This window comes from Triticum aestivum, chromosome 2B (assembly GCF_018294505.1).
Source record: "Triticum aestivum cultivar Chinese Spring chromosome 2B, IWGSC CS RefSeq v2.1, whole genome shotgun sequence".
NCBI lineage: Eukaryota > Viridiplantae > Streptophyta > Magnoliopsida > Poales > Poaceae > Triticum > Triticum aestivum.
The window spans coordinates 170,600,648-170,607,669 of record NC_057798.1 but is presented as its reverse complement, the minus strand read 5'-3'; positions in this window follow the sequence as shown (position 1 = coordinate 170,607,669).

Here is a 7,022-nt window from a genome sequence, read left to right as displayed (position 1 = left end):
TTCAAGGAATATCCAAGCAACTAAGCTTGGGGATGCCCCGGAAGGCATCCCCTCTTTCGTCTCCAACATTATCGGTAACCTCACTTGGAGCTATGTTTTCATTCATCACATGATATGTGTTTTACTTGCAGCGTCAATTTATTTTGTTAGGATTTGTTTGCTGTTATTTAAAATAATATTTTGCATCTTTCTTTTCAATAAAAATGTCAAGTATAGCCTTTGCCATGCTTATTTTTGCAAGTCTACATCTTGCTGTTTGAAAACAGAAAGTTTACCGCTGTTGCAAAAATTCCCTAGAAAAGTAAGAATGTGATAAAATATTGAAACTTTTTGCATATTAAGCTCTGATTAATTTTCTACAGTGTGGTAAATTTTCATAACTTTTGGAGTTAGGGAAGTATTGGTACTCTTGCATCCTTTACAGACTGTACTGTTTTGGCAGATTGCTGTTATGTTTGCATTGTTTGCATATGTTTGCTTCTTTAATGATTCTATTTGAGGATAGGAGTATTCAATATGCAGAGGCATTTAGTATGCAATGTTGAATAATAATTTTAGTGATTTGCTACAGTAGAGAGTGATAATGTTTTTGCATTGGTTTATACTAACTTATCTCACGAGTTCTTGTTGAGTTTTGTGTGGATGAAGTTTTTGAGAATTAGGAAAACCATGATATGTGAGGAATTAAGGAGACACAAAATCTCAAGCTTGGGGATTCCCAAGGCACCCCAAGATAATATTTAAAGAAGTCTCAAGCATCTAAGCTTGGGGATGCCCCGGTAGGCATCCCACCTTTCTTCTTCAACAATTATCGGTTAGTATCGGTTGAACTTAAGTTTTGCTTCTTCACATGATGTGTACTATTTTGGAATGTCATTTTATTTTGTTTTTGCTTGTTGTTTTAATAAAATACTTAGACCTGAAACTTTTAAATAAGAGAGGGTCCTCACATAGCTAGCTATTTACTTAACTACTCGCATGATCTTCACTTATATCTTTTTGGAGTAGTTTGTCATTTACTCTTGTGCTTCACCTGTATCCTATGAGTAAATTGTTGAATAAATTGAATGTCATGAAGTTGAAATCATATCATGCCTAGTGGTAGCTTCACATTGGGTTTAGAAAGTGAAATCTTTTGATGCTTGACAATCACAATATTGGTCATACAAGCAATTCATGAATAATTAGTATAAGGGAGAGAACGTTCACATGCAGATACACTATCGTGGAAATATTTTGTGATTGTGAGCCCCCATCAAAATATTATATGCCAAAATTGTTGAGTTGGACAAGGAAGACAACATAATGATTTATGTTTGTTCATATTCACATAGAAGTTATATTGTCATAGATCCTTCAACATGTGGTGCTTGCCCCCCATTTTGCTAGCCAAAAATTTCGCACCAAGTAGAGATACTACTTGTGCATCCAAAAAACCCTTAAACCCAAATCTTATTTTCAGGTGTCCACCATACCTACCTAAGGATTGAGTCAGATCCTTCAAGTAAGTTGTCATCGGTGCAATAAGGCAATAAAAATTGCTTCTAAAAGTGTGAGATCATTTAGTGTAAGAGAAAATTGAGCATTGTACGAACTTGGATGGCAAAGAATAAAAGTGACAGACTGCATAATAAAGGTTGCATCTTAAGGGGCAATACAACATGACATTCTTTTGCACTAAGGGATTGAGCATACAAACAAATAAGCGCATGGAAACCTCTGCTTCCCTCTGCGAAGGGCCTATCTTTTACTTTTCAGTATTTATTTTTATGCAAAGAGTCAAAGTTATTCTCTCTATTCCTTTTTATTTTTTCTTTTGGCAAGCATCATGTGGTGAGGAAAGATCTAGGCACATATGTCTAGTTGAATATGGGTAGCATGAATTTATTATTGTTGAAATCACCGTTGAGGTGAATACGTTGGGAGGCAAAACAATAAGCCCCTATCTTTCTATGTGTTCGGTTGAAATGTTTCGCTCATGTGTATTCGGTGAGGGTTAGCAATCATAGAAGACTATATGATGGTTGAGTATGTGGAGCTCTCACTTAAACTCTGTTGAATAAGTTGAATTGCAATTGCTTGGTGACTGAGAACATAGGTTGTTGAGTTTCAAGAGAACTCAAGAGAATTCATTGTTTGAACCTTAACATGTGAATTGGTTGCCACTATAACATGAGAAATTTTATGAGAAAGAATTGTTGTTATGATGCTGGAAAAAGTGATTGAAATTATCATTGATCAAACTTACGCACTTTGCTAGCATTCACACTTCATAAATTATTTCTTTTATCATTTACCTACTTGAGGACGAGTAGGAATTAAGCTTGGGGATGTTGATACGTCTCCAACGTATCTATAACTTTTGAAGTATTCATGCTGTTATTTTATCATTCTTCGATGTTTTACAATAATTTTATAACAACTTTATATCATTTTTTGGGACTAACCTATTGACCCAGTGCCCAGTGCCAATTGCTGTTTTTTGCTTGTTTTTTTACATCGCAGGAAATCAATATCAAACGGAGTCCAAACAACGCGAAACTTTTTGGAGATTTTTTTGGGCAGAAGACATCCAATTGGCCAGAGCTGCACCTAGGGGGTGCCCCGAGGGGGGCACAACCCACCAGGGCGCGCCACCCCCCTAGCGCGCCGAGGTGGGTTGTGCCCACCTCGGTGGCCTCCTGCACCCCCTATTTGCACTATAAATTCCCAAATATTCCAAAACCCTTTGGGGTAGACCTAGACCAGAAGTTCTGCCGCCGCAAGGTATATGTATCCACGAAAACCAATCTAGACCCCGTTCCGGCACCATGCCGGAGGGGGGAATCATCTCCGGTGGTCATCTTCATCATCCAGGCGGCCACCACGATGAGGAGGGAGTAGTCCAGCCTCGGGGCTGAGGGTTTGTACCTGTAGCTATGTGTTTAATCTCTCTCTCTCTCGTGATCTATATCATGGGCTTTGTTAATATAGTCAGATCATATGATGTTTCCCCCCACTATACTCTTGTTGTGATGAATTGAGTCTTTACCCTTTGAAGTTTTGTATTGTCGGATTGAATATTCTGAGATGAGAACACATGATGTATGTCTTGCGGTATGAATACTTGAGGTGACAATTGGGGTGTCATATTGATTCACTTGACATGTGTTTTGGCATCCAACTCGCGGATTCCCGCGGTGATATTGGGGTTATCTATGCATAGGGGTTGATGCACGTTCTTATTATCTTTTCTCCGATAGAAATTTTGGGGTCTCTTTGTAGTTCTTTATGTGGATTGAGTATTATGAATATGAATTTGCTTTGGTGTTATTTTAGTACGAACTCTTGATTAGATCGATGGAAAGAATAGCTTGCGTTATTTTAGTATGAACTCTAGGATAGATTGATCGGAGAAAATAGCTTTGAGGTGGTTTCGTACCCTACAAACAATTTCTATATTTTGTTCTCCACTAATAGGAACCCGGGAGTGATTCTTTATTGCACTTTGAGGGATAATCATATGATCCAACTATGTTAGCATTGTTGAGAGATTGCACTAGTGAAAGTACGGACCCTAGGCCTCATTTTTAAGCATTGCAATACCGTTTTTGTGCCCGTTTACTATTTGCTACCTCGCTGTTTTTATTTATTCAGATTATAAAAATATATTTCTACCATCAATATTACACTTTTATCACCATCTCTTCACCGAACTAGTGCACCTATACAATTTGCCATTGTATTGGGTGTGTTGGGGACACAAGAGATTTCTTGTATTTGGTTGCAGGGTCGCTTGAGGGAGACCATCTTCATCCTACACCTCCCACGGATTGATAAACCATAGGTCATCCACTTGAGGAAAATTGCTATTGTCCTACAAAACTCTGCGCTTGGAGGCCCAACACATGTCTATAAGAATAAAGTTGCGTAGTAGACATCAAATAGTATGCACAACCCCTGTGCTGACGCCACAGTAGGAAATTATATATATGTCAACCGAGGTCTCTCGTGTAAATTGCTTTGAGTAGGTGCATCATTTCTCTATCCTTGAGGGCCCATAGTTAATCCTCTCATACCTACTAATTGGTGTATGCCAGATGCATTTCCTTTGGCACCTGAACAAGGGATTAGATACATTGGATCAAAGGAATATGTTATTCAAAAACTTGAATTCATTTCCGCATGGCATTTTATTAAGAAATGCCATCATGACGAGCTTTATGAACTTAAATAGTTGTTACATCATACAGTAAGAGACTACTAGTCGTACAAGGTGGAGCACCCAGTCACAACTTGTGTGGATTGTTCCGACCTAGTCGAGCTAGCTCATGAGCTACCACAATGACCTATATGAAAAATCCTTCATGAGCATGCGACATTCGTCAATGAACAACCCTGCCACCATGCACTGATCTGAGTTCGCGTTCATCGCTTTCAACACATTGACAATGCCGACTAAACTACCAAGAAGTGGCAAGCCCGACGTGCAAGGCTAGTTCTTTTTTTAGAAGAGGCACTGCTTATGTTGTCACTGCGCCCGCCACTTAAAACAACTTTGCGCTAGGTACCCCAACAGAGTCACCAACGAAATTGCTCCACAAGCACCCCGCCCTCTAAGGATGCCCATCAACATTATTGTCAATATCATCTACTCCCTCCGTCCCATAATATAGGACATTTTTTGGGTTTAGGGTTTCTCTTACATTATAAGATGGAGGGATTACAAAGACTCCATTATCCGAGCAACAAAAGAGTTTCTGGCAAAAACGTAAGGGTTTTCGGCTTTAGAGCTACATAAGCTGCCCAACCATGGAGAACTCACATCAGATCATCTTTTGTTGCCCTTTGACAAAGCTTTTCTGGATTTGTTTTAGGGACTGGCTTGGGCGTGTCCTGGACCCCTTCTAGCTTTGGAGAGCTGAGACCACTTATGAACTCTCTTTCGGGTCAGCTTAAAAGGCTTATTTGGTTTGGTTTCTCTGCTATGTGCTGGACCCTTTGGACCACTCACAATAAGTTTACTACCTCCGTCCTAGTTTATAAGTCCCTTTTGTATTTTGTGCCAAATTTTGACTAGAGATTTAACTAACAAAATATTAATGCATATTATAAAAATTTATATCGTTGGATTCGTATTTGAACATAGTTTCCACTTACATTATTTTTTATGACATTCATTAACATTTTGTTAGTTAAATTTAAGGTCAAAATTTGGCACATAATACAAAGGGGACTAATAAACCAGGATGAAGGTAGTACCATTGAGCACGTGTTTCCGGCGAAGGCAGTTGATTGTATCTTTGAAATGTTTGTTCTTTTGCAACATTGAAAATCTCTGATTAAGGAGGGCGATATGGTGGCCATGAAACTCTGACCTCTCGCATTCAAAGAATGACGAACTTCATTCTCAAATAGAGCTTCAGCCACGGCGTCCTAGTTGGGTGCTAGCTTTGCCCTCTTTATTCTATTTGGCCTGTGCGCCGTGTTCTCTGTTACCGGGTGCGGTTCATGTATTGTGCCTTCTTTCTCGTACTTCGGCCTTTTCGGCTTGCTCTGGGATGTTGTATGTTTCATGTCACACTTGGAGGCTTTATTAATTTGAAGGCGACATGTCACCATTTATTTATAAGCTGCCCAACCAGCGCACAAGTCCATTTTTTCTTGTGAATTTGCACAACTCCAACTCTCCCCGTTGGGAGAATATCACATGGAAACCAACATTCGAAGGAAACTTCATGAAAACCACGCTTAAAATATTTGAAAACATCTTAAAAAATACAAGATGTTAAGAAGGTGATGTTCTACTACCATGCGAAGTTCCAAGTTGAAACCAACACGGGATGCAAGTTATAAAAAAACAAATTCAACATGAATAGTTATGTTCATTGTTTTGTTTTTTGTTTTTGAGATAGCTCACCACTCATGCCGAACGATGAACAATGATGCTACTGTAACATCCCAAAATTCTAAATTTTGGAATGTTATAGTAAATAGATAGTTTTGATTGATTGTATGATTGCTTGAGTGAAATTGAGTGAAGTTTGAAACTCTTTGAAAGAATAATGAGAGGGAATGAAATGACTTTCCCAAACTTTCACCTTTGCTTTCTGATCTCCATGAATTCAAATTCTTTTCAGATACAAAACCCTAGAGAGTAGATGACATGAGTTCTTCCATTTAAAATGAAAAGGGTTATGAAAATATTTGAATCTCATTTGGAAATATTTCAAATTCAGAAACTTTAAGCAACTCAATAATTTTCATGAGAGAAGATAAAATTACTTCTTCAAAACGTATGAAATATGAGTTGGAAGTTTTAAAAGAATTAAATTCTAAGTCCCATTGGAATTATTTTTCAATTTGAGGTTATTTGGTTTTTATTCAAATTATTTTTCTCCAAAAATAAAATATATGGAAAATAGGGTAAAATGATTCCCTACATCAAAAAATTGGAGAGAACTAAATTTGAAATCATTTTGGTATTTTTAAAATGATTTTTATTGGGTTTTATTGCAGCTGTAGCACTCATTGCTTTATTTAAATTTTTGAGGATTTTATTTGACACTAGAAAAATGTTCACGTTATAGAAAAAATTCCTGAAAATTCGGGTATATAATATGCCTATATATATATTTTTGTTTATTTTTATTCTTGTTCTCTGAAAAAATGTAAAAAAACCTTCCCCACTAACTGGGCCGGCCCAGCTCCCAGGCCAGGCCACGGCCCAGCCCACGCCAGCTCGCCCGTCGCCACCGTCCCCGAGCGGGACTCCGCTCGGGAGTCCGCCGCCGCCATGGACGCCATCCCCGCCGCGGACTCCTCGCGCCGCCTCTCCCTTGCCCCTCTCCCACGCCTCCCGAGGCCGCCCCCTCCATAAATAGCTCGCCTCGGCCTTTCCCCTCTCCCCTCGCCTCGCCTCGCATCTCGCTAGAACCGCCGCCATCGCTGGACTTCGCTGTCGCCGCTGCTGCAGCCACTCCGCCGCCGCCCGATCCGTGCCGCTGCCGCTTGCGCTCACCGCCGCTGCCCCACGTCGCCCG